Source organism: Pelodiscus sinensis, chromosome 2 (assembly GCF_052426305.1).
Source record: "Pelodiscus sinensis isolate ZL-2025 chromosome 2, ASM5242630v1, whole genome shotgun sequence".
NCBI classification, from domain to species: domain Eukaryota; kingdom Metazoa; phylum Chordata; order Testudines; family Trionychidae; genus Pelodiscus; species Pelodiscus sinensis.
Window position 1 is genome coordinate 261167988 of NC_143053.1, and position 14168 is coordinate 261182155.

The window sequence follows — 14168 nt, forward strand, 5'->3', positions numbered from 1 at the left end:
CTCAGTTGTCTGAAGAAAGCCTCACTACCTCATCCACCTGATCCTGTGGTCTATAGTAGACACCAACCACAACATCACCCCTGTTGCTTTCACCTCTAAACTTAACCCATATACTCTCAACAGTCTTTTCTCCCTCTAAATACTGGAGTTCTGAGCAATCGTACTGATCTCTTCCATACAGTGCAACTCCTCCTCCTTTTCTCCCCCGCTTGTTCTTCCTGAACAGTTTATATCCTTCCATGACAGTGCTCCAGTCATGCGAGTCACCCACAAAGTCTATGTTATTCCAATCAAATCACAGTTCTTTGACTGGGCCAATGTTTCTAATTCTTCCTTCTTGTTTCCCAGGCTTCTTGCATTTGTGTAAAAAAACCTTAGATAACCATCTGATCGCCCTACCTTCTCCATCCGAATCATGGGTCCTCCCTTGCTGTTTGTTCCTCCTTGGGTTTCTTCCTGTCATCCGACTTCCTCACTTACCTCAGGGCTTTGATCATCGTCCCTAAAGAACCTAGTTTAAAGCCCTCCTCACCAGGTTTGCAAGCCTGCCCGTGAAGATGCTCCTTCCTCTCTTCGTTGGGTGGATCCCATCTCTTCCTAACAATCCTTGTGCCCAGAACAGGGTCCCATGGTAAAAGAGACCAAAGTCCTCCCCCTGCTAAGAAGCAGCACAGACACAGAAATGCTTTAGGTCCAAGGACAGTGCAGTTTAGGGCCCCACTTCCTGGGATACCACTCCCCAAATGGGATCAGACCCCAAAGAATTAGGTAAGCCCCCTTTAGTAATGAAAGGGGGAATGTGCACACTGGTTGCCCCCCCTCACCTCCCAGGTAACAATGATTTACACTGGGCTTGCTAGAAAATAAAAGTGATTTTATTAAGTACAAGCATCAGGATTTAAAGTGTCAATAAGTGAGAACTGGCAGAGTAAAGTAAATTACAAATCAAAAGTAACAGAAAAAGGTTAGGTAATTTGAACATTAAAATCCTCAGCACAAACTTATAATAAACTCACTGGAAAACTCCCCCGTTTCCAGCAAAGCCTTCTGTCAAGGGTGTTCTCCACTCTGGTGTGATGAATGCAGAAGTGGGGGCCCACAAAAGCACCCCCAAACCCTATCGCTATAGGCTTTGGTACAAAAACTCCCCCCAAAATCCTAATACCCGGATTTTGGAGAATAAAAAATCCACTGCCACCAGCCAAGTAATGGTAAGAAAACCAGGGAAGAGATCACTTGGGAAACCTCACCCCTAGAGTAAAACCAGGACAGAAAAATTAACCAACACCAGTTAATAATAAAAAAAAGAAACAACGTTTATTACTAAAACAAAACCAGTTACAAGTGTAGTTGGAATGGCTAGATGGTAAGAGCCTCCAATTAATATACTCATGAGGGATCCCCCAATGGGCTCAGGACTTAGTTACAAAAGAGAGGAAAAAACAATTTCTAACAGCACAGACCTCAGATCCAAAATCCTAAACGAGAAAACAATAAAACCTGACGGATTTATCTAGAGTTTACCCTACTTACACATTATGAAGAGTCTTTTTCTTGGAGAGAGACATGTCTTCTGTCTCCCTCAGTATTTAGAGAGCAAACTGTCTCAGGGTATGTCTACACTACCCTCCTAATTCGAAATAGGAGGGTAATGTAGGCATACCGCAATTGCAAATGAAGCCCGGGATTTGAATTTCCCGGGCTTCATTTGCATAAGCGGGGCTCCGCCATTTTTAAATCCCCGCTCTTTCGAACCCTGTGCCGCGCGGCTACACGGGGCATGAACTAGGTAGTTCGAACTAGGCTTCCTAGTTCGAACTACCGTTACTCCTCGTGGAATAAGGAGTCATTCCACGAGGAGTAACGGTAGTTCAAACTAGGAAGCCTAGTTCGAACTACCTAGTTCGTGCCCGGTGTAGCCGCGCGGCACAGGGTTCGAAAGAGCGGGGATTTAAAAATGGCGGAGCCCCTCTTATGCAAATGAAACCCGGGAAATTCAAATCCCGGGCTTCATTTGCAATTGCGGTATGCCTACATTACCCTCCTATTTTGAATTAGGAGGGTAGTGTAGACATACCCTCGGGCTATGTCTAGACTGCAGGCTTCTTTCGAAAGAGGCTCTTTCGAAAGCATCTTTCGAAAGAGCCTCTTTCAAAAGATCGCGTCTAGACTGCAGGCGGATCTTTCGAAAGAGAAATCCGCTTTTTCGAAAGAGAGCACCCAGCGAGTCTGGATGCTCTCTTTCGAAGACGGCCTCTTTACATTGAAGAACGCCTTCTTTCGAAAGAGGAACTTTCGAAAGAAGGCGTTCTTCCTCGTGAAACGAGGTTTACCGCCATCGAAAGAAAAGCCGCGTTCTTTCGAAATAATTTCGAAAGAACGCGGCTTGAGTCTGGACGCAGGGGAAGTTTTTTCGGGAAAAGGCTACTTTTCCCAAAAAAAACCCTGAGTCTGGACACGGCCTCAGAGACAAAGGAGGGAAAAGATAAAAAATCCTTTGCCTCAGTTTGAAATCCCTACCTGCGTTTCTATTGGCTGACCGCTTCCTGCCTAGGTTCAGGGGACATAATTAACCCCTTAGTCCCAGGGCGGCTAGCCAACCCTAATGGTTATGACACCTTCAAACCAGGGCTTTTCTTCCCCCCTGGGGTCTTTAGTTCACCCTCCTCGGGTGGGTCCAACCAGCCCAAGACCAAAGACACCTACCTTCCTGTTGTTACTGACTGGGGAGTCCCCTGGCCATCCCCACCAACCACTTCTCAGCCTTAAGGACAAAAGGAGATTTGCCTGTGACTGTCCAGATACTGATGCCTTCCAGCTGCAGAAATACCCTTCATTTACACATTTAAACCCCATAACCCATTCCAAACTCCATGGCTACGTCTACACTGGCACCTTTTTCCGGAAATGCTTAAAATGGAACAGTTTTCCGTTATAAGTATTTCCAGAAAAAGAGCGTCTACATTGACAGGATGCTTTTCCGGAAAAGCCCTTTTTCTGGAAAAGCGTCCATGATCAATGTAGACGCGATTTTCCGGAAAAAAGCCCCGATCGTCATTTTTGCGATTGGGGCTTTTTTGCGGAAAAGACTATTGTGCTGTCTACACTGGCCTTTTTCCAGAACAGTTTTCCGGAAAAAGGACTTTTGCCCAAGTGGGAGCAGCATAGTTTTTCCCGAAAAGCAGCTGATTTCTTACAGTAGATCGTCAGTGCTTTTCCGGAAATTCAAGGGGCCAGTGTAGACAGCTCGCAGCTTATTCCGGAAAAGCGGCTGCAACACAACATAAACAGTCCCAGCAGATTATGACATGAAGATTGACAGGTTAAATGAGGCAATTTGTTCCAAGCATTTTTTAGTTATGTGTATTTGTGTCCTTAAATCCCTTTCATAAAGCATGGGGGGGGGAGCGGGAATCCATCACATAGGGTATGTCCACACTACAGAGTTTAGTTGAAAAAATGACCATTTTTCCATCAAAACTTGTGGAACATCTACACTGCAATTGTGTTCTTTCACAAGTAAATTGAAAGAACAGAGGGGGTTTTCTGGTGTTGGTAATCCTCTTTCTACGAGGAAGAAGCCTTTTGGGAAAGAGCTATTTCACAAAAAGGCATGTATAGATGGGGAAAATGAGGTTTTTTGCAGAAGAAGATGCCTCCAGGAAAAAACACAGGTGCCCTGGTGGCCACTCCATACAAAGTAATCACAACTCTATAGTTCCTGTTTCCTGACCCCTCTTCAAACTGCAGGCACCCCAGACAAGCCTTGTGGCAGGAAGCTGGCTTCAGAGCAGCACCCTGACTATGCGGCTCTCCCTCCCTGCCACAGGCCTGCAGAACAATAGCACATCCTCAAGCCCCCTGCAATCCCCCTGCCCTCACTGGGAGCAGCCCCAGGGTCACAGGACTCACCCAAGGGGATGAAGAGGCACGCCCCGTCCCGGGGCCCAGAGATCCAGTCCCTTCTCGAGCTGTGGGGCAAGGAGGAGACATTCCAGGATATCTGGGCCAAGTGTTGCAATGCCAACATTTATGGCTGGATGGCTGTGCCCCCGGCGGAGCACAGACACCCAACCCGGACAATGGAACAGGTCCGGAGTAAGGGGAAAGAATGCTGCCAAGTATATGTCCAGGGCACAGAGCACAACTCCCACTCAGGGACAGGAACCCACACCTGCCCCTATTACTACGGGGGGTGGGGAAATGTCTTCCCCATCCAACCTCTTGGGCTCTGGTGTCATGACCCCCATCATCATCTGGATGGATGTTGCTGTGAGTTTTAGATGCTGCTTGTAATTATTAGAACTGGGAGCACTGGCTGTTGGGATTCAGGAAGCACAGGAAACAGGAAGGAGGGGAGAGAAGATTAGCCAGGGCTGAGTGAGAACTACAGAGGGACGTAGCAGATTTGTAAAGAGGTTTCACATTGGTAAATAAAGGCCTGTTGAAATCTGTTAGTACCTTGCTTGCATGATACAACAGTTGTCCTGGAGGAGGAACAGGAGGGCCAGAGCGGCAAGGAGTCCTGTGGCACCTTATAGACTAACTGAAGTGTAGGAGCATAAGCTTTCGTGGGCAAAGACCCACTTCATCAGATGCATGCATCTGATGAAGTGGGTCTTCGCCCACAAAAGCTTATGCTCCTACACTTCAGTTAGTCTATAAGGTGCCACAGGACTCCTCGCCGCTTTTGCAGGTTTAGACTAACACGGCTACCCCTCTGATACAGGCCAAGCCAGAGGAGGAGGAGACGGGCATGGTGACCCTTTCCTTGAGCCGGTTCCTATGAGCCAAGACACCTCCCAGGCCTATTTGGATGCCTGGGAGCGATGTTCAGGTGTGTGGTCTCACTTCATCACACACAGAGGGTGGGGGATGCAGGCACACAGTGGGTGGTGGGCGAGCGTCACTCAAGATGCTCAGGCTGCACACAGGAGATGAGCAGAGCAAAGCCCTCAGCATGATCTGGCAGTTTACATTCAGGCATCAGAACAGTTTTTCTTGAGCAGGGGAAGCGTTTTTGTAGGGACAGGACAATGGTTCGAGGACACACTGGATTTGTTGATGGGTAAACAGAGGCAAGTCAGGAGAGACTTATCACACCTGGCTATGGGTGATGTTCCTTGAAAGAGCTCACAATGCAACTAAGCAGTTTCAGTGTTTTGGATGACAATAGGATCTATTGCTAGAACTGGTCTGAAAATGACCAATTTGGCGGTGAGCAGGCCTGGGTTCATTGGCATCTGGAGCAGAGATTTCCCATCAGGCAGTGCTTCTCTGCTTTCAGTATCCCATAGTTCAGTGCTGTTCCTGCATTGCAAGAGCTGGTCTCCATTCAAATGGAGAGGTCTTTCTGTTCTATCTTCAATGAAGATGAGGCTGGAGTGTTTCTGTAAGCCTATCACATTCTCCGAAGGGGCTTAACTGGATCTTCCCTGGCCTTTTCATTGTTTTGTCTGTGATTCAAGCAGAGGCCTGGGGGAGGGGGATTGTTTTCCATGAGCATCATTCCCTGGCTGCCTAAAAGCACAGGGCTGACAGGTGGCCAGGCTCTGGTTCCCCAAGAACACAGAGCTGGTAAGTAACAATGGGTAGGCATGGTGTCCCTAGCCTCTGTTTGTCAGAAAATGGGTGACAGGGGGGGATCATGTGATGCTTATCTGTTGTGTTCATTTCCTTTGGGGCACCCGACATTGGCCACTGTCAGCAGACAGGACACTGGGCTGGATGGACTGTTCATCTGACCCAATATGGCCATTCTGGTGTTCTTATGGACACAGGGTATGTCTACACTTGTCCCCTAGTTCGGAATAGGGAGACAAATGAAGCATACTGAAGTTGCTAATGAAGTGTGGGATTTAAATATCCTGTGCTTGATTAGCATATTCACGGTCGATCGCCATTTTAAAAAGCTGGTAGCCCGAATTACCGCACTGCATGTAGACGCGGTATTCTGTTAGAAAACCCTTCTCTTGATTTAATTGTTATTCCTCTTTGTACGAGGAGTTAAACTGTAATGAACAGTTAAGTCGAAGGAAGGGTTTTCTAATGTCCAACCTAAGCCTCCCTTGCTGCATTTTAAGCCAATTGCTTCTTGTTCTATCCTCAGAGGCCAAGATGAACAAGTTTTCTCTCTCCTCCTTATGACACCCTTTTAGACATCTGAAAACAGCTATCATGTCCCCCCTCAATCTTCTCTTTTCTAAACTAAACAAACTCAATTCTTTAAGTATCCCTTCATAGGTCATGTTCTCTAGAACTTTAATCATTCTTGTTGCTCTTCTCTGGACCCTCTCCAATTTCTCCACATCCCTCTTGAAATGCAGTGCCCAAAACGGGACACAATACTCCAACTGAGGCCTAACCAGCGCAGAGTAGAGCGGAAGAATGACTTCTCGTGTCTTGCTCACAACACACCTGTTAATGCAGCCCAGAATTATTTTGCTTTTTTTGCAACAGCATCACTCTGTTGACCCATATTCAGCTTGTGGTCCACTATATCCCTAGATTCCTTTCTGCCATACTCCTTCCTAGACAGTTGCTTCTCATTTCATAAGTGTGAAACTGATTGTTTCTTCCTAAGTAGAGCACTTTGCATTTGTCTTTATTAAACTTCATCCTATTTACCTAAGACCATTTCTCCAATTTGTCCAGGTCATTTTGAATTAAGACCGTATCCTCCAGAGTAGTTGCAACCCCTCCCAGCTTGGTATCATCTGCAAACTTAATAAGCGTACTTTCTATGCCAATATCTAAATCGTTGATGAAGATATTGAACAGAGCTGGCCCCAGAACAGACCCCTGTGGAACCCAACTTGTTATGTCTTTCCAGCAGGACTGAGAACCATCAATAACTACTCTCTGAGGGTATGTCTACACTACCCCGCTAGTTCGAACTAGCGGGGTAATGTATGCATACCGAACTTGCTAATGAAGCCCGGGATTTGAATTTCCTGGGCTTCATTAGCATAAAGCCGGCGCCGCCATTTTTAAAAGCCGGCTAGTGCGAACCCCGTGCTGCGCGGCTACACGCGGCACGGGCTAGATAGTTCGAACTAGCTAGCTATTCCGAACTATCTGTATGCCTCGTGGAATGAGGCATACAGATAGTTCGGAATAGCTAGCTAGTTCGAACTATCTAGCCCGTGCCGCGTGTAGCCGCGTGGCACGGGGTTCGCAGTAGCCGGCTTTTAAAAATGGCGGCGCCGGCTTTATGCTAATGAAGCCTGGGAAATTCAAATCCCGGGCTTCATTAGCAAGTTCGGTATGCATACATTACCCCGCTAGTTCGAACTAGCGGGGTAGTGTAGACATACCCTGAGTGTGGTTATCCACCGAGTTATGCACCCACCTTCTAGTAGCCCCATTTAAGTTGTATTTGCCTAGTTTATAGATAAGAATATCATGCGAGACCGTATCAAATGCCTTACTAAAGTCTCCGTATACCACATCCACTGCTTCTACCTTATCCACAAGACTCGTTATCCTATTAAAGAAAGCTATCAGATTGGTTTGACATGATTTGTTCTTTACAAATCCATGCTGGCTGTTCCCAGTCACCTTGCCACCTTCCAAGTGTTTGCAGATTACTTTCCTTAATTACTTGCTCAATTATCTTCCCTGGCTCAGAAGTTAAGCTCACTGGTCTGTAGTTTCCTGGGTGGTTCTTATTTCCCTTTTTATAAATGGGCACTATATTTGCCCCTTTCCAGTCTTCTGGAACCTCTCCTGTCTCCCATGATTTTCCAAAGATGATAGCTAGAGTCTCAGATACCTCCTCTAGCAGCTCCTTGAGTATTTTAGGATGCATTTCATCAGGCCTTGCTGACTTACAGGCATCTAACTTTTCTAGGTGATTTTTAACTTGTTCTTTTTTTTTTTAAGTCTTCTAAACCTACCCTCTTCCCACTAGCATTCACTATGTTATGCATCCCTTCAGACTTCTCGGTGAATACTGAAGCAAAGAAGTCATTGAGCATCTCTCCCTTCTCCAAAGTTTCCTGTTACTGTTTCTCCCTCCTCACTGAGCAGTGGGCCTACCCTGTCCTTGGTCTTCCTCTTACTTCTAATATATTTATAAAAAGTCTTCATTTCCCTTTATTCCGGTAGCTAATTTGAGCTCATTTTGTGCCTTTGCCTTTCTAATCTTGCCCCTGCATTCCTGTGTTGTTTGCCTATATTCATCCTTTTTAATTTGTCCTACTTTCCATTTTTTATATGACTCCTTTTTTATTTTTAGATCATGCAAGATCTCATGGTTAAGCCAAGGCGGTCTTTTGCCGTATTTTCTATCTTTCCGACACAGCAGAATAGGTTGCTTTTGGGCGCTTAATAATGTCCCTTTGAAAAACTGCCAACTCTCCTCAGTTGTTTTTCCCCTCAGTCTTGATTCCCATGGGACCTTACCTATCAGCTCTCTGAGCTTACCAAAATCCACCTTCCTGAAATCCATTGTCTCTATTTTGCTGTTCTCCCTTCAACCCTGCCTTAGAGTTGTGAATTCTATGATTTCATGATCCCTTTCACCCAAACTGCCTTCCACTTTCAAATTCTCAACCAGTTCCTCCCTATTTGTTAAGACCAAATCTAGAACAGCTTCCCCCCTGTAGCTTTTTCATCTTTCTGAAATAAAAATTGACCCCAATGCAGTCCAAGAACTTATTGGATAGTCTGTGCCCCGCTGTGTTATTTTCCCAACATATATCTGGATAGTTGAAGTCCCCCATCACCACCAAATCTTGGGCTTTGGATGATTTTGTTAGTTGTTTAAAAAAAGCCTCGTCCACCTCTTCTGCCTCGGTAGGTGGCCTGTAGTAGATTCCTAGCATGACATCATCTTTGTTTTTAATCCCTTTTAGCCTAACCCAGAGACTCTCAACATGTCCGTCTCCTCTGTCCATCTCTACCTCAGTCCAAGTGTGTACATCTTTAATATATAAGGCAAAACTTCCTCCCTTTTTTCCCTGTCTATCCTTCCTGAGCAATCTGTACCCTTCCATACCATCATTCCAGACATGTGTATTATCCCACCAAGTAACTAGCGCTTCACTGACAGTGTCCCTTGGACACTGCCAATCCACATCTGATCACCTTTGCTGTGAATGTTTGGATGAGCATGGGAGCTGTAGCAGCCGCCTACAAAGCACTGAGTCACACACGGGCAGGTGACTTGCTCATGTGACAAATTCCATGTGGGGACAGTCTTTCACATAGCGAGAACAACGGTATTGCCTCCACATGGGCAGGGTAGAAAAAGAGCCCTAGAGGTTCTTCTACTTGTCTTCAATCCAGTGAATCATCTATGAAGGATCTCAGCTTGAACTGAGAGCATTGTTGGTCCCATCTGGGCTTCTCAGGAAGGGACTGATGATAGCTTGAGGGTTTTGCATCTGCAGCTCTAGCATTTTATGTTGGTTTTCCCTTTCCCCATGCTTCCTGTCTTCCAGTGCACAGCTTTCTGGTCTACATCCACTTGCATTGATTTTCTGCTTCCCTCTCTTTGGCTCTCTGTTCACTTCACATTTCTGGTACTTTCTCTAATTCCTGTCAGGCCAGCTCTAACCTCCCGGATGTTTCATTGAGGCTCACTCTACTTTGCTCATTTCTTTAAACTTTTCTTTTGTGCAATTTCTATCACTCAAGATAAGCAAACAGAAAATGACAAAGCTGCAACCTTTTTCTGTTAGTTTCCAAACTTTGCATCTGTGACTCTTGTGGAATCTAATTGGCCAGTTCTTCGAGGATGGACCCCAGCAAACTGTAAATCCTGCCAACAGTGCATCACTAGGATGCTTTCTATAGGTCCCTGAACTATGTCACATTGTTACCCCTCTTCTTAGCCTTTACTTTGCCCTGTTGATAATACTTTGTGCACCCTGGTTCCTGAACCCCTTTTAAGAGCACGACCCAAAATTACCACATTTTCAGGCTCTAACGAGAGCCTATAAACACCAGGTGGCTTGATTCAACTGAGGAGTCACATGTGACTTAATATGACAACACTGAGATGTACTTATGAAAAACAAGCCGTTTATTAACAAAGTCAGAGATTTAAGAGATTTTGAGTGAGATAATGGGGAAATGGTTACAAATAAAACAGAAGATGAATTCGGGTTAATAAAACAAAAAGACAAGTTCTAGTTTCATAGAAGTGGGTTAGCTTCAGGAAATTCATCTTATCTAAAGCAGTTTCTCATCTGCTATCATTGCCCAGTGTCATTGACTCACATAGACATGATCCAACTTTCAGGATTGCAAAAGCCCTGATCTTTTGGCTTCCTCAGTGGAGGATAACCAAGAGTTTGTTCTGTGAAATGTATTCTTTTCCCAGTGTACCTCAGGGACAGGCCCTTTCCCCCTGCCACTTGTTCTCTGCTGGTCTGATAGCATGCTGCTTTCCTCAGTCTGGGGCTAAGGTGATCTTTCTGTTTCCCCTACTCCCCCAAATGTTCCTGACCCTCTATCTGGTTCAAAGTACTTGGTTTATATCAGAGATGTAGGCAGATAGAAAAATCAACATTCCTTTGCATGGGAAGAGCTTGTTTGTCAATCTTCATATTTTCAACAGATGTAAGAACATGAATACAACTTAATTATTTCCTGTACATACATCACACAACCTTAGGATGCTCTGCATGAGATAAGCTTACACTTCATCTCTCACATGGCCTTCCTGACAGCCTGTAGACATTGGGCTGGACTTCTAAAGGCATTATCCATTATTACACTAAGGCTACATCTACACTGGCACCCTTTTCCGGGAAAAGGATGCTAATGAGACAAGTCAGAATTGCAAATCCACGGGAGATTTAAATATCTCCCGCAGCATTTTCATTAACACGGCTACCGCTTTTTTCCGGCTCGGGGTTATGCCAGAGAAAAGCACCAGTCTAGACACGCTTTTCTGGAAAATAAGCCCTATTCCGGAACATCCCTTATTCCTACATTGCACGCATGTTCTTGCGCAAGTAAATTTATAGTAAAGCATTGGAAAAGAAGGCTTCTTGTGTAAGAGTTATTCCTCTCCGCGTAAGGAATAAGCCCTTTTAAGCAAGAGTTCTTGCACAAGAAGGCAGTGTGGATGAGCAACAGGGATTTCTTCCGCAAGAAAGCCCTATGGCTTAAATGGCTATCAGACCTTTCTTGCACAAGAGAGTGTCCACGCTGTCATTGACACTCTTTCGCAAAAGCACATGGAAGTGTGCACATGCTCTTACACAAGACCTTTTGTGCAAGAATTCTTGTGGAAAACAGTTCTTGTGTAAAAAGCCTGCCGTGTAGACATAGCCCCTGAGTCCCCACTCCCCGGCCAAACAATGTGGATAACAGCTGGGAACCAGGGGAGTTGTGAGAGACACACAGACCCTCCACTTACCCCTAGGCAGGGAAGCTGTTCTCAGCTTCCTGGCCATGTGCCTGCCCCGGGCTCCCTGCCTTGCCCAGGGATGGTGACAGGATCCGCTTCACACAGCTGCTTCCATGGCTCTCCATAATCCAGCTCCAGCCGAGAGGTTGGCCTCAAAGCTGCAGCCTGGCGACGGTAAGAACCACGTGAACAGCTGTGAGAGCCACAGACCCTCCTTCTGCCCCGGCCATGGAATCAGGGACTGAAGAATGGGCTGGGCACTCCGTCCCTTGGACCTGCCACCCTTCAGGCATGTGGAGGGTTCACCAGGGCTGCCCACAGCTGCCTGGCCCCGGGCGGCTCCTGCCCTGGCTGGCCTGCAGGTCTGAGGCCTGCCCCCGTTGAAGGGTCATGAAGGGTCCTGGGGTCTTGCCACCTGGCCGAGGCAGAGAGCCTGGAGCTGGAGAAGGGGCAGTGGATTCTTTCGGCCTCCAGCCTGAGTCGGGGGCAGACTCCCCAGCCCCTCCAGCTAATGGCTGGGTCAAGGACTGGACCTTGAGGGGAAATGGAGGGATGGGGAAATCCCCCAGTCTCACTTTCGGGGAAGGCTCCAGTGCCCCTGAAATGCAGCATATTCCTGTGAGTACTGGGGAGAGCATCTACATGACTGTAAACCCACGTCAGAACTTATGTTAACTGAGTAATTCTAAACCCGGAGTAGCCGGGTGTGGAAACTGCCTCAGCGTGTTGAAATGATCTAAAATAGATTGGACATGAAGAACAATAAATGCTAAGAGATTCATTGATATTGTATGAATGCTCATATTATCTAAAGGGTGAGGGTGTCTGAGGGTGTGGGAAGCACAGGAATTACACTGCAATGGGGCTTTATTAATGGTTGCTAGCGACTGAGGTAAACCACAAGAAGTATAACAACAACAACAACGATTATAATGACCCAAAAGAGCAAAATAACTTTCCTATTGTTTGAGCAAAACTCTTTCACAGCCTTCACCCTGGTTATTTTGTTCATTCCAATAATATCTCTCACTTTTTGTTCAGTTGGTTCAAAATAGATCTCACTGACATAATATCTGCCCCTGTTCTCCTGCACCATTCTCTGGATCATTCCCATCAGCTCTGACACCTGCTCCGTCTGCTCTGCCCCAGTTGCTCTGTTGTTGAAAGCGCAGTAGCGGTTCCCACACGCCTGAATCAGCCCCTTAAGATCTTTGTTATCTGAGTATTTCACGTAGTCATGGAGGGAGCCAACCCCTAAATCTTCTTTCCGGGTGAACAGGACAATCATGTGCCTCATGGCTCCATCTCCAAATATCTCCCGGACTCGCCTCACTGCTTCCTTGTCTTCTGCAGTGTAACGGCCCAGCTGGGTCACCAGGACTAGAGCGTGGGGGCCTGGGGACGAGAGCCTGACACAGTAAATGATCTCTCTAATTGCTAAAGGATCACAAATATTATAGTCAAAAATAGCAGGTGTGTCAATCACCACAAGCTCCCTCCGATTCCAGCTCCTTTGCCCCTTTTCGCAAGTCACGGTCACTGCCTTGGCCCCAAGTTTGGACTCAAACCTCTTCTCGCCAAGGATGGTGTTGCCTGTGGCGCTTTTTCCAGCTCCGGTTTTGCCAACAAGGATGATTCGGAGCTCCGGTCTATTGCCATCATCTGCGACTGTTGGAGACAGGTGGACAATCAGAACATCATTGTACAGATTACGGTACATGAGTCGGAGTTACACCTCATTATACACTTGTTAATTAGCCTGCATTAAAATCTTGTAACCTGGGGTGGAGAGGCCCAGAATACATCCAGTCTCACAGCTCCGTCTTCTTGGAGGTTTTGTCATTATAACCGAACGTGACCTAACCTGACCTCCTTATCTTCTCTCCCATACCATCTCCTCTCCCTGTTCTGTCACTCCTCTCAACACCCCCATTCTCGCCATCCCTCAGGCCTGCAGTCTGGGGGCGATTTTTGACTGTGCTCTCCCTTTATCCCACGCCACTAGGCTATACCAAATCCAACCGATTCTTCCCCGCCAGCATCTCCAAGAGCTATGCATTTCTGTCCAATCCCACACCCACTTTCCTTTTTAGAACCTCACAATAGTCGACCTTGATTATTATTCCATCCTCTCCCTGGCCTCCCAGCCCACAGCTCAGAACCTTCAGTCCACACAAGGCACAGCCTCTGTATTTGTCCTCCTTGTCTGGTGGTTTGATCATGTGACTCCGCTCTTTCTGTTCTGCTCTTGGCTGCTTGCCCAAGAGGAGGGGTTCTTAGGCTGCACCCATCGCTGTCAAATCAGAGGGCCTTGGACTCGGGTTTTACACCAATAACCCGGGCACCATTCACAGAGCAGAGACTCTTCTCACCTGATCTCAGCGTCAGACGTGACACACACAAACAAACCCTCGTGTTCCTCTCAGGCCACTTCCTCCTCCAGATGTTAGAGCAGAGCCTTTCCAATCTCTGAGCATTTGGCATTCACATTTAAACTGCCTGTGTCTACCCTCCAATTTCTATACCACTCTGCACCATTTTCTGCTTTGTCGGCCTTTGCTTTGCCCCTCCCCGACCCTGTCGATGCCAATAACAGCATCCACCTGTTGTTCAGATTCTTGCACAATCCTCTAGTGCAGGGAAGGGTCTTACTGAACTCACCTGCAGCCTGACTACCATGTGCTCGTCAGCATCCCCCTTTGAGACTCACTTCTGCTGTGCTGCACATAGTGAGTCGGGCAGTTTTGCCTACAAATCACTTCCCCCTTCCCTAGCTCAATAGACCTGCTCACATGGGATACAA

At 46.7% G+C, this 14168-nt stretch overlaps 1 pseudogene; it reads right to left on the bottom strand.

Moving 5' to 3' along the window:
* Nucleotides 1-12135: 12135 nt before the first annotated feature.
* On the bottom strand, nucleotides 12136-13085 carry LOC149525483 (GTPase IMAP family member 2 pseudogene; annotated as a pseudogene).
* Between the last annotated feature and the right edge of the window lie 1083 nt (nucleotides 13086-14168).